Source organism: Hipposideros armiger, unplaced genomic scaffold (assembly GCF_001890085.2).
Source record: "Hipposideros armiger isolate ML-2016 unplaced genomic scaffold, ASM189008v1 scaffold_6, whole genome shotgun sequence".
In the NCBI taxonomy this organism is placed as follows: domain Eukaryota; kingdom Metazoa; phylum Chordata; class Mammalia; order Chiroptera; family Hipposideridae; genus Hipposideros; species Hipposideros armiger.
In genome coordinates this window covers 5,980,661-6,007,115 of record NW_017731356.1, presented here as the reverse complement: position 1 = coordinate 6,007,115, position 26,455 = coordinate 5,980,661, and the positions used below count along the sequence as shown (strand labels likewise).

General features: G+C 47.3%; 1 protein-coding gene across 1 annotated transcript in view; it reads left to right on the top strand.

Annotated features, from left to right (window-relative positions):
- The first annotated feature begins 208 nt into the window (after positions 1-208).
- TNR (tenascin R) overlaps positions 209-26,455 on the top strand; it is a 378,542-nt gene continuing 352,295 nt past the window's right edge. The window contains exon 1 of the mRNA XM_019647030.1: positions 209-729. The gene's annotated coding sequence lies outside the window, so the exon portion shown is untranslated. The remainder of the gene's footprint in view (positions 730-26,455) is intronic.

The following is a 26,455-nucleotide window of genomic DNA, read 5'->3' as shown; positions in this document are numbered from 1 at the left end:
TTTACTTTTGCAGCTGTGGGTGGAGGATCTGCAAAAGCGCCTGCCCTGTCTCTTTGCCTCCGCCTCGCTCTGTCTTCCTACCGGGGTTAGCCAGAGGGAAGAATCTGGCTGTACAGGACGCTGTCTGAATGGAAGCAGCCCCGAGAATTTGTGGGTACCCTGAGTGTTCCTGTATCTGAATCTGGACTGTTCATTTTCTGTCCACTAGGTGGCCGCTTGTAGGGGGATGGAAAAAACGGAGGCTTAAAAAAAAATCATGCTGCTGAAATTTCAGCAAGAGGGGAAAAGAGAGAGCGCGTGAGAGAGAGAGCGAGAGAGGGAGAGGGAGGGAGACAACACAGCAGTCCCAGGCTTTCTCGTCTCCTTCACGTCAGAGGTAGGAACCGACTGTGCTAAGGCTGTTGGCTCAACACGCAGAGACGGAGAAAGGTGCAGACACAGAGAGTGGGAGAAGGGGGTCCTCCTGACCCAAGGAATTACCACTAGTGGAGTAAAGCCGCCAGACTTTCTGATCTTATTTTGGTTGCCTCCTCTTTCTCTTTCCACTCTAGCCAGCTTGGGTTTCATTTCTTTCGTGGAGCCTCCTCTCTTCCTCCCAGAAAAGGAGGAAGAGAAGGGAGAGAGAGGTGGGTTCTCTAGGTGAGCGTATCAGCTGGCTCCAGCCCGCACAGGCAAGAATTCTCTTCGCAGGAAGCTCCTCTTACTCCCCTGCCGCCCACCCCGAGCCCGGTGAGTCCAGCGCACTTGCTCCTTTGATTTCCTCGCTAGCGTGATTTCAGCACCACGGAGAGCTATGAGATGCATTTTGGTTCCTGTGTGTCTCCGTGTGTTCCTGCAAGGCGTCTGGCACTGAGGTTACATCTCTCTCTCTCCCTCTCTGCTGCCAGTTGAGCCGGCTTCTGCGTAGGGAAAAGAAGGGCACAAAACTATGTCTACCGAATTAAAGGGGGATGTGGACTCTGGCCTTAGAAGTGTGTGTGTGTGTGTGTGTGTGTGTGTGTGTGTGTGTGTGTGTGTGATGCTGTTACATAAGACAGGTGAGGTCTGAGCTGAATTGACAGTGGGTTTCTGCATGTCTCTGTGTAGGGCTGTTCTTCTATGTAGATGAGAGGGAGGGTTTGGGGAATTAGTCGGAGTGCACCTTCTTTAACTCTTTCCCAACAGTAAGCCATCCATGGAGGGAAAGTGCTGCAAAGATAGTCTGGGGGCTTGAGAGTGGGGGTAGAGTGAAAAGTTATGCCCTTCTGAGAAGGGTTGGAAGAGGTGGTTTTTAAAATGTCAATTTCCCCAGGATTCTCTGGGTTTTTGCTGTGGAGACAGCCCAATATGACCTTTTACATTCTCTCCTGGTGTGAACCTGTGGCGAGTGGGCAGGTGCAACAGGTAAACAGCAGGATGAGGTGGTTTGAGGGGCTGAGGTCCCCCGACCTCATGGTGGTAGAAAGTGTCATGAGCTTTGCAGAGGTTGGCCAAGGTGGATTGTACTACATTGGCAAGGAGGCAGGAAATGTCCTCCACTTGGCTGTCATCCGTGACTATGTGTGGTTGGAAAGAGGACAATGTCTGTTCTGCACTGTTTTCTGCCAGCGGAAGACAGCTCAGGCGAAAGGTTGGTCTCTTCATGTCTGGGGAAGCAGAAGTGAACCTAGACTGGTCCTGACCTAGGAAGGCTTGAAGCAGTACTATGTCCTCCAGCACTGAGAGACTCCACAAATGGGTTTGTCATTACTTTAGACCTCATTGCTACTTCTTTTTGCAAGGTACTGCTCTATTTCCTCTGCTTCCTGCCTCTCTGAAATATGTTTAATGAATTCCCTACATCTGCCTTCGGTTTGCCTTGGAGACACTATTGCCTGCCCCCAACCCCCACCACTTCAGTCTCACCCACAGCTGCCTGGGTGGGGCCATGCAACAAGTGGTGTTGGGAGCTTCCTTCAATCACCGAAGTCTCCATGGAGCCAGCATCCCAACGGGGATTTAAAGAGATGTAGCTGCTGGAAAGAGCAAATGTTGCCTTGACTTGGCCCCTAACTATTTAAGGTTCTGGCCACTTTCTCCAAGAGGAGGGGGGTTTCAGTCCTTCCAACACCCAGTGAACTCTAGGGTGCTGACTCTCTTGCCTTTAATTCAGCTCCCTGGGCCCCTCCTCCAAGCTGAACAAAATACTCTCTGTTTCTGTTTGGGGAGCCCTCTGGGTGAGTGAAATGGCACCACTTTTGTTTTGTTTCATATCTTTCTTTTCTTCTTCCTTTAAAAAAATGAAAAAAAATTGATGCTTGTTATTTCATCCAGAAACCTCAGCATCATAGAATGCAGCAAGGAAAAGAGGTTTTAATAGTAGGGGGGAAAAGATAGAAATAGAGAAAGCAGAGCATCATAAACCAACACTGACTCATTCATATTTCAACTCTCCCAACTCCTCCTCCCACTCTTGAAATCGTTCGGTTTGCACGAGAGAGGGGAAGGATTTCTGCATGACATGTCCCTGAAGCTTTTTAAAAAAATGCATGCCCTTGCAGTGGACCCTATCCAAAGCCACCATTTATTATTGAAGTTACTGTACTTAGTGGTCATTATTTCATTAATGCCGTTAAATTCTCTCTGAAAGAAGTGCTCAGTGTCGTTACCGGGCCCAATTAAAAAATGGGGAGACAGAGGCATTTAAAGTGCTAGGCCAGAGGGTGGCGAAAGTGGAAATAGAACTTCTGGTCTCCTAACATCTCATCACCTGTGAAATGAGACATGCTCGTGTGCAGGAGGGCAGAGATGGATAGCTCCCCAGTGGACAGGTTTGCAACTAAAGTCTTTTAGTGAACAACGTGTAGACCAGTAGCTTCACCTTGGTGAAGAATAAGAATCAGCCAGGAGTCTCAAGGTTTTGCTGGCCCTAGGTTCTCACTTATGGTGATGACCAGGAGCCAGGTGAGCTCTCTGAGCTTACTCTGAAGAGGGAACCCCACACCGGTGGCCTCTAGGCTGAACTAATGTCACACACCTGATTGCCACACTCACCTTATCCCAGAAATCCCAGTTGAATGCATGCTTCTGGGGCACATTGCCATAGATGTCTTGGTTTCAGGTGTTTGATGACTTTTCCCTCCTCTGAACCTTCTCTGGGAGCACCTCCACTGAGTCCTCTGTGGCTCAGAATATGGGGAGGATGACTAAGGAGCAGGGAACAGCTGGGCTCTGAGCACATAAAGAAGTCTTAGGAGAGGAGTGGGACACCGGACACAAACCCACCTCGCTTACAAAACCTCTGCTCCCCTGGCAGCCCTCACCCTCACATCTGGCCAGCCTTTTGGAGAAAAAGGCTGTGTTCTCATATCCAGCCCTCATTCATGGAGCAGGAGACAGTGATGGGCTGCCTCTGAGATCTGGGAGACAAGAGCTGTGGGAAAAGGTGGAGGACAGGAGAAGGCCAGCTTCCTGTCCAATTCTGCACAGCCATGGGTTGCCATCTTTGACTGGGAGAACACCACTGTAACTTTTTTTTTTAAGATTTTATTGGGGAATTGGGGGAGGGGAACAGACAAGTTGCTGTCTTTTTGTTCTTCAGTCTAGTTGTGGAGGACATAGCTTCACTGGCCCATGTTGTTATTGTGATCATTGCACTCTTCCCAGGTGAGGCAATCACTCATCGGCCATTGGATGACCACTCACATCAGCTAACACCAGCTGCTGGCCGCTCACGCTGGCTACCAGCCACTCACGGTAGCTCATGGCAGCCCACTGCAGCTCTACTGCAGTCTATGCCCATTGCCAGTGACTCACAGCAGCCCAGCTTCAGGTTGAGCTGTTGTTCACCCTCTTAGCTGTAGAGGGTGCAGTGCCACTGGCCCTCATGTGGGATCCGAACCGGGGCTCTGCTGCTCAGAGCTGGCATCTCAAGCCAACTCTTAACCAACGAGCCACTTGGCCAGCCCTATAACTTTTTTAAAAAATCAGGTATAGTTTGCATGTAATAAAATGTATTGATTTTAAGTATTCAGATTAGTAAGTTTGGACAATTGTGTACACTCATTTAACCACTACCCCAAACAAGGTATATAAAAGTTCCCTTGTGCTTCTTTCTAATCAATCTTTCCCTCCTCCAACCCCATCACTTTCTGACTCCTAGGGTCATAGCTTCCACTGGTACATTTTGTAGTGGGAATAGAGTGTTTAATATATTACTTAACAGATGTATCATGTAGATTCTAGACTTCTAAGGGAATATTTCAGAGGTCTGAGGCTACTGTCACTGGGTGGATGGCAAAGAGGGTGGGAGAAGGGTCCATTTTTTGTCCAAGTTTATGGTTAAGGTGTTGGAGAGTGAAGTGGTCATTTCAAGTGTGTGTGTGTGTGTGTGTGTGTGTGTGTGTGTGTGTGTGTGTGTGTAAACCACAGTTAAGTCTAAATAGGAACCAATGAAGCCCCTGCAGGCCCCTACCTCTGAGCTGATGGTACAGTACATGGAAATGATGTTAAAATTTCTAATAAAAACTCAGAATTTAGCATTTAGGTGGCTGGGCATGAGTCATCCCATCTGGGCTCCAGGAGAAAAGAGCACCCATGTGAGATTACTAGGGAAAGAGAGAGGAAAGTTGGCTGTGATAGTGCTTATGCCATGAAATGTGGCTTCATCCACGAAGATCATGGCTCAGGTTACTATTCCTCCTTATTCATGAATGGCTTTAGAACCAGAAGACACTTTTCAGAGACTTACATCCCATCGTACTATCATAGCCACGTTCAGAGATGTTTCCATTCATCTTGCTCCCATCCCTTCTGGTAGGTCAGGGTAAGGAGTCGCTCTTCTATTTTACCATGAAGAAGCAGTGGAGTGACTGGTGAAAAAATACACACACATACACCCCTACATAACCAGTCCTGACACCTCTCTCACCCTGTAACTGTAGATGCTCTGTGTTCAGAGAATGTTAGATAGAGATGGGTATTTTGTGCACAGTTCGAGCATGAGGCCCTCCACTGGAAAAAAAAAAGTCAGAGTTTCTGACAGATCAAGCACTAAATCAGAGTCTTTAGTAAACCTCAAAATTTGTCCAAGTAGCTCACAGAACTGTTTAGCTGCTTGTCGGATGAACAAGTCCTCTGCCTTCCTTCGCTTGGAGACCTTGAGCACCTTCTCCCAGGCTCCTCCCCCTTCTGGGGTCGCCTGCCACAGAGCATGTACCATCCATTCAGAATGAGCTTGTTTATGGGAGGCTCCTTCCTGAGTCAGCTCTCCCAGCTAGGATCCCAGAGTGGAGTGTGGCTTGCTAAGCCACTGGGTCATAAATTAGAAGACAGCCACAGTGAGGGCTCCCTAATGTCTAGGCAGATGTTTCTGCAGAAATACAACCTCTGAGTGATGTCCACCAAGCCACTTCCGGCAGATGACTTGGGAGAAGTGCACGGACATATTTCGCCTCTCCTTGATTATTGGCTGTTTATAGAGGTCACATGAGATCCCCGCCTCACTGGAGATTCATCTTAAGAGCAAGTTCAGGGGGAAGGGGAAATTGGAATTGAGGTATTTAAAAGCTATTTCCAACCATACATAAGAATCACTACATCTTTACCTCGGAACATGACTTTGGACTAGATTTGTATTGACACATTTAGAACACAGCAAGCAATCAATGTGTCAGTTGGCGAAGGGAAGTTAAGCAGTCATGCCCCCTTTTCGTTCCCTCCTTTGTTTTCCTTGTGATAAAGGATGCACACCATATAATTTACCATTTTAACCATTTTAAAGTGTACAGCTCAGTGGCATTAAGTACATTTATATTGTTGTGCAACCATCACCACTATCCATCTTTAGAACACTTCTATCTTCCCAAACTGAAACTCTGTACTCATTAAACAAGAATTTTCCACTCTCCCTCCGCCCAGCCCCTGGCAATCACCCTTGTACTTTCCATCTCCAGGAACTGGACTACATCAAGTACCTCATATAAGTGGACTCATACCATATATGCCCTTTTGTGACTGGCTTATGCCACTTAGCATAATGTCTTAAAGGTTCATCCATGTTGCAGCATGTGTCAGAATTTCTTTTCTTTTTAAGGTGGAATAATATTCCATTGTATGCGTTCACCACGTTTTGATTATCCTTGCATCCATTGATGGACATTGCGCTGCTTTCTCTTCTCCTCCTTTAATTCTGGACAATTGCCTCTGCTTTATTCTCCAACCGAGTGGGAAAGAGACTCTCTGATCAGAGCTCCCCCTGGAGCTGAAATTCTTCCCATTCCCTATGAAGACCAAGGAGATGGCTTCCTAGAAGCAAATCAAGGAGGATAATTGGGGTTGGTGCAATGGCCTCCCGCCCTCCCAACACACACCCCAATTCAAATGAGTTGAGCCTGGTTCTTGTACTCTGGCCCTCATTGTTGAGTGTACAACAGACACAGTTCAAGTAGACTGGGGTCCTAAACTCTCTTCTATTCACCCAGTGGAGTGCCCGATATTACCCCAGAGAGGTACCAGACGACAGGGAGGGGCCAGCTCTCACCCTTGGTGGGTACATCTCTGGGTTCTTCCTGTCACATGCGTGATAAGGTGAGACTCCACAATGAGAGAAGGAGTTCTGGGTTCAAAGACAAATGAGCAAAAGACTCACTATAGGTTTCTGAAGGATTCTATTCCTGGTCTCCTAGGGACCCCTCTCCTTAGAGCAGGCACTGCCAAGCTCACCCCCACCTGGCTCCTATATTAACATCTTATGTTCTGACTGTAGATGACTCCATAAAAGTTTATTACCAGAACCCAGGAGGCATTCACAGTTCTTTTAATCTAGATGAGACCTCATCTTATTACTTGGTATGAAGGAGACAGAGAGGAAAAACCCGAGAACATTGGTCCCAGGACAGTATGAACCCCGAATGGCTAGTATTTGACAATGGCTTAGCAATGTCTCTGGCCTGGAATTTGGTCTTAGATCCTGGTCTACCTAAGAATTCATATTCCCAGGCCCTGGCAGCTTGGATCTTTCTATTGTGTAATGATAATACTAGCTAGCATTGACTGCGTGTTTGCTATGAGTGTTAGCCAAGTACTTGGCACAGAGAATGCCCTTAATAAACTTCTATTGTTGTTATTATTAATAAGCACTATAATAATTTACATCATTTAGTGGCTAAAAACCATTATGACATATACCCATTTTACAGATGAGGAAACCAAGGCATAGTGATTTAATTGACTTGTTCAACTTTTCCCAGCTGAGAGCTGATAGATCAGGGACCCAGCCTGCGTCTTAACCACTTTCTTTTTTTGCTTTTATCATTCACTTGGCAACTAACGATGGCTCCCTTGTGATTCCTCCTAAGCATCTTTAGAGGAATTTTACGTCTTGCATTATTGTTAATCTTATATGTGAAAGTCTAGGTGCCTCTCCAGCTAGACCACCTGTTCCATGAGGGCTGAGAGAGCCCAGCACAGGGCCTGGCACATAGTAGGGCCCGATCAAAACTTTCTCATTTGCTGTTGTTCTGCTCAACTTAAGTCCAGGAGTTCCTATGCTTGCTTCCATTGGATAATAATGATAATAATAATAATAATAATAATAATAATAGCTGTTATTTATGGAGTATTCATGATGTGCACTATATTAGGCCGCGCAAATAGTACCACCCTGGATCCTCACCATAAGGGGAAGGAGTAACTGCCATCTGTTGGAGGTTGCTGTGTGGAAGGCACTGTCTGTCCTAGGCATTGTCCATACCTTCTCCTAGTTCATCCTCACAACATCCCAGGAGGAAGGTTGGCCAAATGAGACAGGGAGACCCTGGTCACAGCTTTTCCCTATGAAGACCACAGGGGACAGAATGCATAGATCAGGGAAGCAGAGCCCCAGAATTCAGAGAGGCTAAATAGCTTGCCTGAAGACACCCAGCTAGTAGGTGGTGGGGCTGGTTTTGAACCAGATGTGTTTGAAACAGATCCCAAGCGCTTCCCCTCCTCGCTGCTGCTGCTGTCTTAGCCGTACCCTTTCCCACCCTGGGTGTGCAGCACAAAGCCAGACCTGGGGGGTTATGACCAGGACACATGGCTTCCGATTCCTGTTCTACAGTGTTCTGACCTTGTGACCTTGGGCCATGACTTAGCATGTCTTCATCTGAGGTTCCCCATCAAAAGCCTCTCCACCACCCTCCCCACCCGAAAACAGCCTGCAGAGAACCTCACATCTTCTGTCAGGGGTTCTTAGGAGGATTAAATGGGGCACGGGTACAAAGCGCCTAGGACAGCGCCTGGCAGGGACCATAAATGATTGTGCCGCTTGCTATTTTCTGCGGCCTGGGCACTGGGTGCCACCTGGGGCCTTGGCATTTTAACATGCTAACAATTACCTGGGCTGACCTGGATTTTATATTCTTCCCAAGAGCTAATGGGCTGGGCTGGCCCTTGTCTTACATCACCTTGATTTTAGGAGCATGTGTTGGCGATTTTTTCTCCTCCTTTAACACCAAGAGCCTGGCAGGCTGGTATTTAAAAATATCTGAAAGATGCCTCTTGCCAATTAATTACCTGGGAATTGTAATAGACTGAAATTAATTTGAGCCTTGAGGAGACGCCAGGTTTCTGAGCCCCGTTCCGCACTCGGCTGGAGACTGCAGACCGTAGGAGTCCTGTTCCCTCACCCTCCCCTCCTGCCAGACTCTTCTGCCATTCTGTATTTTATTTATGAAACATTTTCCCTTCCTTTATAATTACGTTTTCCATAAGAAGTACATCAACAGCCACCTCCTGGCTAGGCTAGAGTAATTGTTTGAATTTTTGGACTGTGTGCAATTTCAAAGGCTTGAGTTTGTATAGATTACCTTGAATTTATCTCCGTAAACGCATCAGGAGAGAAAGCTGCTGCCTGCCTCGTGACGTCCTGTAAACCCCATAGCCACCGAGCACCTGCATCTGTGTATGGTCTGTTTATCTAAATGGATTCCCGTAAAACAGATTCATTAATAAGCCAGGTTTGGCCAGCCTGCCTGCCATCTCCTATGAGCTTGTCGATATCAAGGTCAGCAGTGGGGCCCGGGGCCAAGGGACAGGTGAGACGGGGAAATCAGCTGACAGCCGGGTGCCCTCCACCTACCCCCTGACAGCAGGCCAGGCCAGCTGTGAGCCAGGGGTGAGAGGGGAATGCGGGCAGCATCCAAGCCGGGGAGCCCTGCCAGCAGCCCGGGCAAGGCCCTGAATACCAGATGAGAGCCCTGCAAATGGTTACGCGGGAAAGGGCAGAGGCCACGCAGTCTATAAGGGGGTGGTCTCCTCTCAGTGACCCAGCCTCTGCCATAGGGAGATGGAACTTATAAACCCAGTCATAAAACCTCTCGTTCAAAGCCGTATATATTTATAGAGATATAAATGAAGTTTAATGCCAATGAAACTCACTATAAAAGCAAAAGACTTCATCTGTAGCTATACTTCAGGAGCAGAGCAGTTCAGGGCTTCTTGTCTTTCTCCAGCCGAGAGCCACCCACGTGCACGCCCCCACGTGCACGCGCCCACGCGCTCCCCACTCCGGAGCATGGGTGCGGGATGGGGGAGGCATCTGCAAGTGAGGCACCCGGCAAAGATGCACTCCCCTTATCTCTGAGGGCTGTTTAAAAGCAGCGAGGAAAAAGCACTGACAAAATTAAGTGGCTTCAAACATCAGGAGCCTGGCTTTAATAAAACAATTTGAGGAAGGTTGGCTTTTCAACTGCCTCGGAAGCTGCCAGCTTTCTGCCCCTGGTAGCTCCAGTTGGGACTGCAAAGCCGGCCCTAAGCGGCCTCCTGCCGCCATTGTCTCCGCTGCCTGTCTTGCTGGGCTGGCAGAAGTGCCTGGTGAAACCCTGCCAAACAAGGTTTGAATCCTGGCTCTGCCACTTACAGGCTGTGTGGCCTTGGGGAAGTCACTTGACTTCTCTGAGCCTCTGTTTCCTCACCCATGAAACAGGGTAAGCAGTTCCTACCTATGAAACAGGGTAAGCAGTTCCTACCTCTCAGGATTGCTGTGTGGGTGAAATGAGATGTCGTTTTCCACTTGAAGTCTCATAACAGCTATTAGCACATAGAGGTCTTCAATCAATAGAATTTTTTCTTGATGGCAATGACTATGGAAGAAGGGGTACATGTTGAGAATGGAGATTGGTGACATGGCTACTGTGATGTGTATTCTCCCCTACTGGGTGGGAGAGACATTGTGGCCTGAGATTGACTGCGAGAACAAGTACATTGGGGACATAGGCAGTGGACTTGAACCTGGCCCTGTTTTCTGCTCTGTACCAGCTCTCCCATCCTGAAAAGGCCTCAGGGCCAAGTGCCTGGGGCAGCTACTCAGATGACAGTTGACTGACCAAATAAGATGGCTTTTATCTTCCTGGAATTGTGCCTGTGGTGGACCTGTCTGCATGCCTGTAACTGGCTCCTTGGGAAGAGCAGGGCAGCAATGCTACCCACCTGGGCACAGGTACCTAAGGAGTGTGTCTTTGGGTCACCAGGGATGCCCTTCTAGACCTGACCCTCAAGAGGTCAGCAACTCATGCCAAGGGCATGGCATCCTTCAACCATCCTTCATGCAAGGAAGGGGCCGAGAGGAATATTCTAGAAGAGAGACAGGAAAGGGGACTGTTGATTGGAACCCTGATATGTACAGAGTGGGGGTGGGGAGGAGACCACTATCAGTCAATCTCTTATTAAAAAAAAATGGTTTGAGGCACAGTGCAAGAGTTATTAAAATGCAAAGAGTGTGCCAGACCCTCCTCCCCACCCCGCCCCCTTTTTCATTTGTATTTTATCAGCTTAATTTAGTGAGAATGAAAGGCTCAGGCAGCCATCCTCAGAGGCTGGGAGGGACAGGAAAAAAGCCACCGGAAAGGGTCCATGGTGGCTTTCCTGGAAGCATCCTCCCTCAAACCCCACAAGGGTCCCCTCCCAGCACCTCTTCTATTGTGGCCGGAGCCCAGGAGACAGTGGATAGTTTGCAGCTCGCTCTCTCTGCACATGCACACTTCCATTGCTTCTGTGCTGTCCAGGTGGCGTTCTGGGGGCCTTTGGTGACCACATTTGACAGAGGAGCCAAGGGATCCCACCTGACACCCCACAACTCTGCCATGGTAGGAAACTTGGGAGCCGACCCGGCTCCTGCTCCTTGAAACGTTTTGCCCTTTTCCTTTTATTTGTTTTAGGTAATAGATTTGTATTGTTTTGTTTATTTTATTGTATTTGTTTAAAGTTACATTTATTGGGGTAACATTGGTTAGTAACACTATATAAATTTCAGGTATACAATTTTATAATAAGACATTTAATGGGGCAGGGTGACTCGTGCTGCTTGGGGTACCCCATTAACTAGAGAAGGACCAGCATATGCAAAGGCTCAGAGTCATGGAAAGCGTGATTGGAGGGTAACTGAGAAATGTGGTGTAGCTAGAACACAGGATCATTGGGTCATGGTGGTGAGGTGGTGAGAACGGTGGGAGATGATATTGAAGAAGGAGACTGGAATTTGGGCCTTCCTGTAAGCGTACCCATGGGGAGAATTCCCGACAGCTTGGGTGCTTTAGGTATGAAATCTTAAGCTATGTTGTAGGATGCAAGCAAGCTTGTTGCCTCTTGTATCAGAAAATTAAAGGCACAGCCTAACCAAATTTTCTTTGCTGAGATATTCTTTTATATTAACCACATCTTTTACTGAAAGAGCTCCAAGTTAGAGAATGATGCCAGAGACTTGGAGGTGGGACCTGCAGAAATCCACGTCCCTTATTGGACACATTACTGGGGGCTACTATTCTCTCTTTTTAAAAACTTGAGGTCAGTTCTCAGCAGCCCATGATGCTTTCTGTACTTCATCCCATGAAAAGGCCACCACTGTGATTGTAATGCAGAGGTTAAAGGCGAGAGATTGTTTCATGAGAATGAGGAATAGGGAACAAAAGAAAAGCCCCCGAGACCAGAAACCTCGAATGCTCATTCCGTTTGCTTTAACTGTAGCTTGTGTAAGAACATCGCCTGCTCTGTTTCTTCAAATCCTTCTCTTCTGGAAAGTGGATGCGTCTGAGAGGCTCCCACGCCAGGTCTGCAGTCCAGGGAAAGTGCTTTCCTATTGATTTGTGTGTCAGCAATTCAAATGGGGGTATTTATCCTGTGGCTGAGCACCTAATAAAAATTTAAATTATCGTTTAAAAAAAAAAACAGAAGAGAGGGGAAAAAAAACCCCTCAAGGAACAACCTCAGAAGGAAAGTAAGAAAACAGCCACACACACAATTCAAGGGCCTCAGGAGGGAGCTGGAAGACGAGGATTGAGGATTATGAGGTTTTGCCAAGATGTGCCTCGGGCCCTTCCATTTCTCCTTTTAAAAGCCTCTGCCTCCCATCCAAACACCTTCCCAGGCTCTGCAGCTCCGACCTCAGGGCCGTGGCTTCATCACTCATTAGCTGCGGGGCTTGGGCAAATGACAGACATTTCTCTCTGAGCCCTCCTGTTGCATAAATAGAAGAAAACAATGGCATCACATACGCAAAGCTCTTGGGGCACAGCCTAGCGCATAGTAGGTGCTCAACAAATGTTTACTTCCCCTTTGCAGATGCCCTATTCCAATTCTCCCTTAAAAGCCAGGCCCTCTAGCCTATTAAAATCTGATTGCAGCCAGCTGCTGTCTTACTTGAAAGGTTCTGAGCCACTAAATCACACCTACGTATAAATGATTGATAATAAATTAATAGCTTAGGTGGCGGCCCTTATGGAAAGCAGAAGGAAAGAAATGAAGGGAGCTTTAATAGCATAATGTCAGAAAGCAGTCAAAGGCCTCTGCAGAGGTATTTAGGGTGACGGGGCTTTTGCAGCTTCCCTTAAATCATGCCTATTAGGAAACCACCCCTCGGTCATCTCCCAGGTCAGGAAAGCAGTAAATGGGTCTCTGAAATTTTAATGACAACATCAGAGGGCTCCCCTACTCCCATGACCACATCCTGGCCCTTGATAGCGCCTTCTCCAAAGTCCTGATCTCAGGCTTGCCAACTCTGGCCTCTCCCCCTCTTCTTCTGCCCGAGTGCGCCAACTCCAGCAACTACGCAAAGGCATTGATGTCCTTAAGCCCATGACGTCTTTTCCTTTGCTGTCCATCACCTCACTTTACCAGGCGTCGATTCTATCCTCCATCTTTCCCATGAATCCCTTACAAAGACCTCTCTGGACTGCTTGTCCTGTACTCACCTGATAAAACCCCAACCTGCTGAAATCCGACTCCTGGCAGGGCTTACATCTCAACAACTGCTCATTGCCAGAGAAAAATGGGTAGTTGTGTGGAGTGTTGTTGCAATTATGACCGTAAATCTCAAGTAGACCCTGGGAACAGCCTGTCAATTCCATGACACCTTCCTAGCATGTTTACATTTCCACTCTCCAAAATGACAATTTTATGTCTTTCTCCAAAGACTGTATACCCTTCCTTTAAAATTTTTTTTCCAGCTGACTACCTTATCTGGTATTTTAAAGACAGGCTCTCCCTCATCTTTCTGCCACTGACCCCTCCCCTCTTGCTGTCACTGTGCATGTCCTCTTGGTTTCCCCTCCTTCTTCATGGGCGCGAGGCCCTGCTTCTTGCAAAGGACCTTGCATCTGAACCTCATCGCCTCGCACTTCCTAAGGACTGAGGCCCTGCTCCTTGCAAAGGACCTTGCATCTGAACCTCATCTCCTCGCACTTCCTAAGGACTCCGTCCCTACAGTTCTCACCCCTCCTCTCTTGGGTCTTCAGTTTCTGTTTCACTACTGCGTTTTCCTATAAGCACATAAATGTGCTCTGATATCTCCCACCTTCAAAAACACGAAAACCTCTCCTGACTCTCCTCTCCTCCCGGCTTCCACCCTGTTTCTCAGCCCTCATCAGAACTTACCAAAAGCATCACTGTTCCCAACTCTCACTTCCATTTTCTCTTCCTCCAACCAGGCTTTCATCCTCAGCACTCCACAGAGACTGCTCAAAGGCACCAGTGGCTGCCATGTTGCCAAATATTATCACCATTTCTCTGTAACTTTCATACTTGACCTCTCAGCATTGCTGGGCAGTTATTCCTTTCTTTAAACCACTATCTTCCCCATTGTACTGGTGACATACACTTCTTCGGTTTCTTTCTACAATATCTCAAAGGCCACTACTTTGATGGTTTCTCTTTCTGTACTCAATCTTTAAAAGTTAGAGGGCTCTAGAATTGAGCCGTGAGCCTCTTTCTCTTCTCCAGTCTCAGTTTCACCTCAGGAGACCACGTACCACTTGTCCACCAACTGGTTACCAAACCCATGCCTTTAGCTCTGACGTCTTTCTGGAAGCAAACTTAGAGCACCCACCAGTCTACCTGGTGTATCTACTTTGATATTTAGTGAAGTCCTCTAACTGTGTTGTGTCCAAAGAAAATTCTTGATTTGTTGATGTCCTAGAGTTGTTCCTCTTCTAATCTTTCTCTTCTTGGTAAAAGGTAATTACATCTCCCTAGTTACTGAAGTAACTAGAAGTCATCTGGAACTTCTGTTCTCCCTCACTCATCACTCCATATTCAATCCATGAGCAAGTGCTGTTGACTCTCCCTCTAAGGAACTTTTCAAATTCTTCCTCTACTACTAATGCCCCCAGCTCTCACTTGCAAAGCCCCCCAAACTATTGTTCCTGATTCCATTCTTCCCCTGGAGCCAATCTATACCTAAAACCAAAGGGATTTATTGAACATTTAAATCAGATTATATTCCTTCCTTTCTTAAAATCCTTCAATGGTTTCCCTCACATTTAAAATAAAATTCAAATGTCTTACCCTGACCAACAAAATACTACATCTCTATCTCTTTGACCTTCATTGTATATCTCTCTCTACTGTTCAGTCTGTTTCCATTCATACTAGCTTATCAAAAATGCCAATCTCAGCACCTCAGGAGTTTTGTCACATCTGTTCCCTAGAATTTAGAGAAATCTTATGAAGCATCTAATTCAGTTCTCTTATTTCATGGAAAAGGAGACTGAGGCCAGAGAAGGGAAATCTCATAGCAAACCAGTGGTACAGCAGGACCAGGTCTCTCAATCACCAGCACAGTGCTCTTTGCACGGGAGCCTGCTGGGTGGTCACTGCTCTCTGAATGCTTCATTCTTGTCTCTTCTTGTGAGCTGCAGAGACCTTCACCTTGGTAGAAACATAGATCTGGAGTTTGGTTCAGTCTTGGCTGTAATTTTCAGCAAGTTGACCTGGTTAGTTTTAAGCACCATTGTGGAAATTATCTTTGAAACTTACTGTGGAGAGATTTGGAATTTTTAACAAAGATCTCATGGATCTAACATTTCTGGACAATATATGACTCCGTGGAAAAAGAGCCGCCATTTTTTTTTAACCTCACATGGACTCTTCAGTAGACAACAAGGTCAAGCCATTGTTAGAGTTTTCTTGTCATTTCTTAAGCAGACCTCTCATCATAGTGTGAACCCTTTCTCATCTATGAGTAGGTCAGTAAAGAGGGTCTTCATTTCAGTCTAGCATAGATCTGTGGCCTCTTCATGTCCTTATTTTCACTTAGCTGTCACTCTGTACATGCCATATTTGGGCTCATTCAAGCTGATTTCCCCAGTTCCGCCCACTTCCACTTCTCTGGTGATTTGCCTATAATCAAGGGTTATTTGTATATCAGATTTAGTTCACTGAAAAACAGCCATCACTTTGAAGGATTTCATATCATGCTATCATATAAATTACTTTGGAAAAATGAGTTGTTGTTGTTGTTTTAAATACCCAGCTTTTGTTATACTTTGTGATCACGTTTTTCTTTCTGCTTTTCCTCTTATGCTCTGTATCACTGACCTGACTTGGGGCTTTAAAGGTCTACCCCTCGGTCCGGCTGGTTAGAGCACAGTGCTCGTAACACCAAGGTTGCCTGTTCGATCCCCACATGGGCCACTGAGCTGCGCACTCCACAGCTGGATTGAAAGCAGCTGCTTGACTTGGAGCTGATGGGTCCTGGAGGGGCACGCTGTTCCCAATAAAAAAAAAATTAAAAAAATAAATAAAATAAAAGTCTGTCCCTCGAATGTGTATCTTGCCTAGGCATTTGCTAACCTGCCATCAACCAAAAGGGTGTTTGCTCACTTGCAGAGCATATTTTGCTTTGTGTATGTACTTTCTCTGACCACAGACAGGGAAGGGAGAATGGCTTTTCTTGTGCAAATCATCTGTTAAACACCCTCTAACTCTTATGTGACTACATGCAATTTAGGAGATGAGCGAGGGATATTTAGGGTGTCATTTTACTATCATGCTGTGAGGCTCAGGCCCAAACTATAGAGAACCTCTCAAAAAATTTAAACTTAACAAATATTAAATAGCAACAGCCTGGACATCATCCTACAACTCCAAGGATTTCACCAATGATATTGCTACTCTTCTTTTCTTGATCTTTTGCAATCTGGCCATATGTAATGCTGAGTGGATGCCCGTATCATCTTTTTGAGTAACGATTCATTGGCTGGTGTTTGTTTGGTCATTTATTCCTTATCTGGGTGCTCTTTGAGATGTTCTTGAAAACGGGTGTTTTAGCATACCCAGTAGCACTAGGAACTTTATGTGTTCTTCTTTCATCATATTTACTATCATTTAAATAATCCATTTTCTGCTTCATTTACTTGCTCATTCTAGGCAAGAAGCACGGGAATCCTCAGGGTGGCTTCGAAACACGCTAATCTTTTTGTCTTCATTGCATTTTTTTAATGTACTTGACACCTCAGAAACTTCCTCCCATTACTCCTCTTCCGTTTCCATGACACATTCTGGAATGCAGAAACAAACACATTGAAGAGTCCTCAGGTAAGAGACACTGATGTTCCAGGAATTGTCCCAGGTTCTACATATCCAGGCGTGAAGAAGACCTCTGAGCTCATGAAGCGTACATTCTAGGGGAGATATGCAACACATCCATTGCCAAGTTCCTATGACTTTAGCTCCTCAGTGTCCCTTATATCTGTCCATTTCTCTCCATCTCTAACCTGCTAGCACTGTATTCAGATTTTTATCATCTTTTGTACAGTTGACTTAAGCCCCTCACTGGCCTCCCCACATCCTCTCTTGCCTTCTTCTAATCTATCCCTACGCGTTAGTTAGAGATCTCATCAATATGTACAACTGATCGTGTCACTCTCCTGCTTAAGACCTGCCAGCACCTCCCATTGATCTTAGGACATAAACAAAAGTCCTTAACGAGACTTTGCATGGTCCAGCTCTCCCCTGTCCCTCTAAGCTTTGCTCATCCTCACTCCCTGGGCTCTAGCCACACTGGACCCCGCTCCCAGTCCCCCAGGCGTCCTAGGCTCTGTCCTGAGCTGTGTTCTTCCCACCTCACCTTCCTCCTCTCCCCTCCATCCCATCTACACACCTTCCTTCCTCTGCCTAACCCTTCTTCATCTACAAATCTCAGCTCAGATGCTCCTTCTTCCAGGAAGCCATCCCTGGATCCCCAGACCAGGCCAGGTGCCCCTGTTACGTGCTCTCATAGAATCTTGTAAGTTTCTCTTTATCATCAAAATGTTTTAAGTCGTGAAATGTAACGTATACACAGAACATGTGACGTATGTACATAAAACCTAAATATCAAATTTAATCAATAATAATTGTCCTAGTGCCTTGTAACCACCATCAAGGTCAAGCACGAGAGCATCGCTGAGACTCCAAGGACATCCCCTGTGCCCCTCTCTGATCACGAAGCCCTCCCTCCACTGGAGAGAACCACTCTGACTGCTCTCCTGACATTATGGTCAGAATTTCTTTACTTTTAGCTGGTTTAGTATCTATCTGCTTAAAAATACATATGTGTGTATGTGTGTATGTGTGTATACTGTAGGAGATGGGGGAGGAAGGATATTTGGGGTGTAATTTTACTATTTACTACCATAAGTCTATAAATACATACAGAGGGTGCCAAGAAAATGTATGCACATTTTAAGAAAGGAAAAGACTGTATTAAAATTACCCTGATGGGAACCACTTTGAGCATCTCTTGTCATTGCAGAAGTCAAACGTGACTTGTGTTCATCTTTTATTATCAATATAGATTGACTATTACACTTTTCATACAGTTTTTTTCCTTTCTTAAAATGTGTATACTTTTTTGCACCCTCTGTATTTATACTTTATATGTTTAATATCAATTTCATCAAACTATTAAGAATAAAAGCATCAAATTTCATATAAACATATAGCATTTATCAGTATAGACACTAATTACTTATACATAGGGTAATTTAATTAACCTTCAGTTTCCCAGTAGGTGGTAGGTTCCAGAAGACCAGGGATAATGTTTATTTACTCGCTTTGTCTTCCCAGGGTCTTTCTCAGTTCCTGGTGCACAGTAGGTCTCCAATAGGTATCTGAAGGCTGAGTAAATGAGATGACACTCAGGTGGATTCTAGGTAGGAGCGGAGCTGTTACAAGGGTCCTAGCGAGGACTGTGTTTTAGAAGGGGGGGCTACAAAGTGGGGGTTGGGGCATCCACTGCATAGGAGGAACACGTTCAAAAGCATCTGCCACTCTCTTCCCAGAAGCTTTAAATAAATAAGAAAGGTGACTGAATAGGCCCTGTGGGGAAATAACCCTGTCTGTTTGTGCATCTATTTATTTAAGTAATTATTCATTTATTTATCTGTCCAATCATTTAATATACAAATATGCACCTATAAAAATATACTATTGTAGAGAAAGAGAGCATTGAAGAAGACCAGTGTGGGAAAAACGATAAGTGTCCCACACGCAGGCGTAAGTATGGGCCCCCATTTATGGCCTATGAGAATAAACCCTGTCAGCAACTCAAACCAGGAGATGGTGAGAAAATAAACTGTGTCTCAGTGATTTGATTCATGAGGGAGAAAAACCACGGCAGGATCATGGAAACACATGAATTATTCACAATTCAAACTAGGTAAGGGGAAGGAGGAGGAGGGGATGACCAGGGAAACACACATCAAGAAAATGAAGCTCTTTATGCCAGGGAGGGTGGCAAGGGGTACAGCCTGACACGAGGACTGAAGCCGAGTGGCAGAGGAGGAAAACCAGCTTGTCCCTCAGACAGGTTAGCTGAGAACACCTGGCGGGAATGAAGGTGGCTTTGTAGTCGTGGGTGGGTGACCTGAAGTCCGTGTCTCAGAGAACCAGGGAATGGCAGCCCTGTGCTCATGATGGAGTTTAAAAATAAACCCTGTGCCAGGTTCACGGCTGTCCTGTGATTGCAAGGGACGGGACAGGCACATCCGACTGGGGTGGCAGGCTGGTGGGTGGAGTGGGGGTGTGGGGGCTAGTGGGGCTGAGAGTGGGGTAGAGGTGGGTTAGGAGGGTGGAGGGGTGTCACCCTCTGAGAAGTATTGTCCTGCCCTCGGGCTGTGTGTGAGCATGCGAGAGAGACGCAGAACTAAGGAGAAAAGACGAAGTTTGTTCCTGAAAATAAAAGAGAGCTTTAGGGTGGTGCTGAAGTGAGAGGAAGCCCATTGTACGAAGCCTGGAGGGGAACGTGAAGCTGATGTCAGGAGCTGAGTAAATGCAGGAGTGGAATAAAAGAGGAGCCGAGGCATATTTAGAAACAGGACTACAGCTAAGCGGCTTCAAGTGATAGTGAAGTGAGAGGTAGCTCAGCAGCGTGTGGGCGGATCCATCTGGTTTAAAGACTTGCGGGGGTGGCGGGGGGAAGGGGTGGAGAGAACACAGCCAGTGGGTGTTCGGTTTTCTACGGAGAACACAGCTCGGAGTGTTTGTAGTATTTACGAAGCACTTTGCTATATGTGCCAGGCTGTGCACACAGAAATTGGTCTGCTCTCAAAGAGCTTACACTCTGACTCGAGGGGACAGATAATGAACATATAAACAAAGAATCAAGTGAGATTATTTTAGATAGAAACCAAAGAGTGCTATGAAAGCCGTGAAGCAGGGCACTGTGTTAGAGACTCACTGGGCGTGCTCGGAGGTGCAGGGGGCTGCCTTAGCGAGCATGGTCAGAAACGGCCTCCCTGAGGGGGTGGAATTTGAGTTGAGCCCTGAGACCTGAGCAGGAGGCAGCCTCATGCATGTCTGGGGGAGCGTAAAGCAAGGAGCTCAGAATGTTGCTGAGTCAAGAGGACAATGCAGCCAAGAAATCAAATCAGAATCTGGGTCACATGACCTTACTGAGCCTCAGTTTCCTTGATCTGAAAATCAGAGGCTGGACTAGCTGACTGCTAAGTCCTGCTCAGTGTGGCATATGATCTCAGGAAGTGTTCTCAGAAAAGACGGGGATTAACCTAGCTCTGGAAGAAAGAGCCTCAGAACACCAGTGAGGTCATTTAAGCCAGCACCAAAGGTATATAGTTTTCTAATACCTCTAATGAGAGCAAAACAGGACTATCTGCGTTTCCCCTGACTGAGGCAATGTCCACCAGGCAGGAAACTGTTGTCCTAAAAAGACAGCCCTGGCTCAAACTCCACTACCTCTGGAAGCTCTGTTGAAATGAAAAACCATTAGTTCCTGTTCCCATTGCAAAATACCCCTATTTGGCCACTTATCTCATTATACCTTTTAAAGTAGTTAACAGAGTGACCAACCTAATTTATATATCTACTTTCTCTGTTTATTTGTACAGTCCTTATTAATCTCTGAGCCCCAAGCACAGTGCCCGGCTTGGGGCAGGTGTTCCCATGGAGGCTGAAGGACTGAATAAATTGTGGATGGGAGGCGTATTAGTCTGCTCAGGCTGCTATAACAAAAGACCACAGACTGGGTGGCTTTAACAACAGGATTTGTCTCACAGTTTTGGAGGCTGACAGTCCAAGATCAGTTTGCTGGCTGGCAGGACTCCCTTCCTGGCTTGGAGGCAGCCACCTTCTTGCTGTGTCCTCACCTGGCAGACAGAGAACAAGAGCTCTGTCCTCTCTTTCTCGTAGAAGGACACTAATCTTGTCAGATCAGGGCTCCAGCACCTCACTTAACCCTAATTCCTTCTGTCAAGGCCCTATCTTTAAATACAGTTACATTGGGGTTAGGGCTTCCACACATGCATTTGGGAGACTACACTTCAGTCCATAACAGTAGGTGAGGATAGAGTGAGTGCAGAAGCTCTGAATCTTCCTCTTTGGACAAAAGCATGTTGCTCAGCGAGGAAGTGCTGGAAAGATTGCAGGGAAGTCACCCGCCAGGCACTTGCGCCCACATGCACTGTCCCCTTGTGGAGGAGCGGGCTTCTTCAGCTGGTTTTCTCTATGACCATGTGGACCTGGCAGGCTTACACGGGAAACACACTTGGCTTCGTTGGGGTCCACTTCGGGGCAAGTAACGAGAATCAGATCCTTGTCTGAGTGCTTGTTTTGACAATGGCAAGGGCGTTGGGAGTGTGGGAAGGGACAGACAACAGTGGCGAAATGGAGGAGCAGTTGGTCTATGTCCCAGCGGGGCCTCTGGGGCCATTCATCGCATCACAGCTTTTCTATTGAGGGAGGCTGGGGCTTGGATATCTTTGCTGCAAGGCGGTAGCCTTTCCAAGTGAGCAGCCAGGGGCCAGGTAAAAAGAACAACAAAATGAATGAACACGTTTTGATAGCTTACTTTGTCCCAGGACTAGCCTAAGTGCTTTCAATATATGTACTCACTTGCTGCCTTCTCGTATCAGTTGCCTCATTTTGATGCGAAGTAAGCTGCCTGCATTCTCACAGCCGGTAATCGCATCTGTGAACCTCAGATCTGAACTTTTCAGGCAAGACCCTAACCATGGCACCACACTGCCTCTGATGTCATGTGTGCCTTCCAGTGGGAGTGCTGCAGAGGGGGCCTGAGGACCTTTGCTAGGCAACCACAGCCTGGTCTTATTTAGATCATGCGCTGACTCCCAGGCTACAGCACACACAGAGCTGCCAGCTCTTCTGAGGCTTGGGGCACTAGACAAGTGGGCTGGTGTCTGCCCCATACCCTCCCCTGTTGGGCTTTTCCTCACCCCAGTTTCTGTAGGGTGAGGGCCAGAGACAAGGAGGGTTATGGGATCTGAGAAGAAGAGGAGGGAGAGAGAGTGAGAGAGAGAGAGCGAGTGAGTGAGCAAGAGGGAGCCACAGAAAGGCTTGGTGGCCACTAACTCATGGGATCTTATCTGTAGTTGGGCAGGCTGCAGCCATCAATAGGAGAGGCAATAAATGTCTCTGATCATAAAATTCAGAGAATCCCCTGGCCAGGGAATGTTCTTCTTGCCCAGCACCCTAAGATGGTGATAGACATAGAAGCATGGACTCTGTCATAATGGTGCTGTCTGCATCCTGAAGAAGACTGAACGGACCCAGGAGACCTGAATTCTGGGCCCCCCTTGGCTATGAATGACCCATGTAACCCTGGACAAATCAGAATCTCCCTGGCCTCTGTTTATATGAAGTAGCCATGTGAAGGATCTCTAAAGCCCTTCCAACGCTTATACATTCTTGGTCTGTCTGAGCCCTCAAGAGACACCAATAGGAATCCCAGCGTATCATTTTATTCATGCTGCTGAGTATTAATGGACCCATTGATGAGAGAAGAAAAGTCTGTGTGACTTTACCAAGCTCTCAGGCCAACAGAGCTTACTAAAACTGCCTTGAAAAACGGCCCCAGGGACCAGCGCGCAGGCTTTGCCTGCTTCCCGCTTGCTTTGGCCTAACTGTGACCTCGGCACCTCATTCGCCACCCAGGCCTCCTGTTCCTCTGCTTAGCGAGCAGCAGGGACAGTCCTTGCCGCCTGCCTTTCTCTCCTGGGTTTTATGGGACGAATAGGATAATGTGTTCTAATTACTGAGTGCTCCTTGGAGCGCGAGTGCTCCAAGTCAGGCTAAAGGACTCTTCTAATCTAGTTGCTTTCAGAGATTGTTCATCCAGAAACATAAATGAGCATTTAAATGAGCTCAGAGGCTGGGGGACTCAGGCCAGAAAAGGCTGTGCAGAGGGGCGGCTGGAGAAGGGCTGGGGCAGAGCACTGGGGGTTGCTTGGCCGTCGCCCTCCGAGCTGCAGGATATTTTGTTTGACTCATGATCTCAGGCTCCCCAAACTTCCACTTTTTTTTTTTTTGCTCCAGAATTCCCCAGACTCACGCCCCTCTCTTGCAAAATACATTAATTCACCAGGTGGCTGCCCAGAAGGGGACAGGCTGCTACCTACTGACAGTAGGAACCTTTCCTACGTAACAGAACAGAATACTTCACCATGCATCACAGAGGCGGGTGGACCAGGATCTCTGGGCCCAGGCCTGTCCCTGGAATGTTGGCTCAGAGGATGTTTGCTGGAAAGCTGGCTTTCTTGATTATGCAGGTAGCCATGAGAGGGACAGCTCTATTATGGGTGTGTGTGTGTGTGTGTGTGTGTGTGTGTCTGTCCATCCACGCACGTGTGCGTGCTCATCCATGAGGCCAGCCTGCATGAAGACAGTGAAACTGTGGCACCTGTGCTCTTGGCTTTGACACCTGACAAAAAGGACATGGTTTAAATGTCACAGCCCGGGCCTGTGACAAGGGAAAGCAGATGTCTCCGTGCTTGACTCCACTGTAGGAGGTGCTGGGCTCGCGACCCTAGGTGCCAGGGGATAGCGGATTGATTTTCTAATTTGGAGTTATTTTTAGGAGGCATAGAAACATCTATGATAAAAAAATAACCAAATATACTTATTCCTTTGTTCAACATCCACATATTAAATAGCTAATTGGCCCAAGTCACTGTTAAGCAACGTGAAGGACAAAATTGTTGGACTAACAATCATTATCATCATCCGAACTCCCGTGAAATAGATAGTAATCATGACTCCCACTTTGCAGAACAAGAAACTGAGATTTTAAATAACCTATCCGAAGTTTTATAGCCCAAGTTTTATTCATGAGGTGTCAGGAAGTAAACTTAGCTCTTCTGACTCCAAGTCAGATGCTCCAAGGAGGTGACAGTTAGGCAAAGGGATTGTGACATGACCGTAGGCCACAGCACAAGGAAGAGCAGGGTGTGTATCATGAGTGACGTGTAAGTGCTACAGGAGTTAGGGAAGGGATCTGGAAAGGACCCCTAGTGGAGGTGACATTTGGCTGGAAGGGTGGGGAGCGTTTCCATCACTGGAGGGAAAAGTGGAGGCAGAAGGAAGGGTGGGGGCCGTTGCACAGGGGGAGTAAGCAGAGTATGTATTAAAATCACCCAAGTAGCCTGTCAGATGACCTTGGCCTCATGTCCAGCTATTCTGGTTTAATTGATCTTAATGATTGGTCTTATCATTGATGTTTTACAAAAACGCCCTGGGTGATTCTATTGTGCAGCTTGGATTGAGACCCTCTGGCACTGGAAAAGGCCAAGGGGGTTCCACAATGAGGCTATCACAGCCCCCAGGTTCCACATAAACAGGGTCTGAATAAAGGTGGTGACAGTGGGCAAAGAGGGGGCGTTCTTTACAAGGCGGTGCCTCTAGGACTGATATACAATCAGTCCATGGGCACAGACGAACGTTGGAGCCTGGACGCCATTCGCAAGTGTTAAAGCTACAGGATGGAAAACAACTTGGTTTGTGCAGGTGGATGTGGGGAGGAGGACGGCTTTGCTTTTAGACATCTCCAGTTTAAGGGTAATAATTATTGGACCATCAGGCAGGAATGCCCAGCTCGAGTCCTGTGAGAGAATCCACCTCCGAGGAAGTGGTAGCTGAGGCTGAGGGTGTGCATGAGTTTGTAGAGAAGAGCAGAGGGCTCAGGTGGGAACGCCTACGTGTGGGAGGAAGAAGGACAAAGAGAGGCTTACAAGCAATTCCTAAATGGAGACTTGTTCCATTTGCATCAGCCAGTGTCTGAGTGGGGTGGGGCGATGGGCAACAGAGTCATTTTTCATGGGCCTGGCTCCCTGCAACTTGGAAATTGATCAGCTGAGTCAATAGCTCCGTGCTCAGACTCAAAGCCCTGGCTGGAGTGCGTGCAGGAAGTAGGGCAGTGGTGGCCCAGCTCTCCCTGCCCAGAGAACAGCCTGCTCAGGCATCTGGAGGGACAGCCGAGCTCATGCTGTCACCATCCTTGTCCTCTAAGCCCCAGGAGCATGAAGGAGGCACCATCTTCAGACCTACACGGTTCTGAATCCACCTATCACAAAGAAGTCCTTTATTCTGAGCCATCCCAAAGATGAATTCCTGTTTCCCTGGGGAAAACAATTCCATCGGCCCTCACTGTTTTAAGGGAATCCCATGAGCGCATTTCTGGTGGCATCCTAGCAGTGTCATACGGGACCAGCTTGGTCCCGGAGAGGAAACCTGAGGGTCTCCCTGAGATCCACCCTCAGGTTCCTAAGATGAATGACCCCTGGCTTCAGAGCTGAGGATGCGGCAATCAAGAACGCTTCAGCTTTGGGGGCAGGGGTTCCACCCATGGCCCCACTGGTTCTGCCCTGGGATCCCTTTAGGACTACGTCCCCCACTGCCAACCAGGGAAGGGTACCTGGGAAGGGAGCGGCAGGAAAGCGGGCAGGTAGACGGACGGTCTGGGGCAGGTGGTGGCAGATGGCTCCTCCCAGGCTGAGTCACAGACTCCGGCCTCTCACCTTGCCCATTTCCCTCTGCCTGGCGCTGTCAGCGTATTGGCTCCAGAGGCACCCGGCTTAGGCAGAGTAATTACAGTTGAGGCCCTGATGAATTGGGGGCCAGTAATTAAAACGCCTATTGATTTTCTACTTAGAAGTTCCCTGTAGCTGGAAACAAAAGTGGGAAAAGGAGAGAGATAAACAATTCAGATGAGGTATTTCCGAACACCCCTGTTGTGCTGTGCGCATTAGCCGGGCCTGGCAGTCACCGGGGAGGGGCTGTGGGGGTCGTCATTTGTCACTGCCCCATCTATATAGAATTTGAGAATTGATCGGCTAGTCGATATGCTTCTGGGGCCTAGTGCCAGCAGAGTACGGGGAAGGAGAGGTGTCTTCTGCAGAGTTCGTCCTTAGATGGGCAAGCCATGAATCTGTCTTGTTTTGCTGATTCATTTGGCTATCATAATTATGAATCCAAACAATTACCTTGTTTATATCATCTGCCTTCATCAGGCAACAATGGGCTTTCTGTCACTAGAAATGTGGCTTCTGGTGGCCTCTGAAGCCGGATACCAGAAAGTGTGGGCCTGGGAGAGGGGCATGATGGGAAGGAGAACATTATGGAAGGAAAAGGGCTGGAGGCAAATAGAGGGAGCTGGAAAGAGAATGGATACAAAGAGCGTCCTTCAGGCTGATCAGGGCTGAAGGGTAGGAGGGGTTTCAAAGAGAGGGCCTAGCCACTGGAAAGAAGCAACTGTACACGCAGACGACATGACAGGATCAGGAGAAAGAATGAAAGCGAAGAAGAAAAGAGGTCCTGCCCTCATACTGCTTATAGAAGGAAGAAGAAAGGCCCGGTGGTAGGAGGGGGGGGGGAGGGAGTGATGGAGAGATAGAGAAATGAGAGAGAGAGAGAGAGAGAGAGAGAGAGAGAGAGAGAGAGAGAGAGAGAGAGAGAG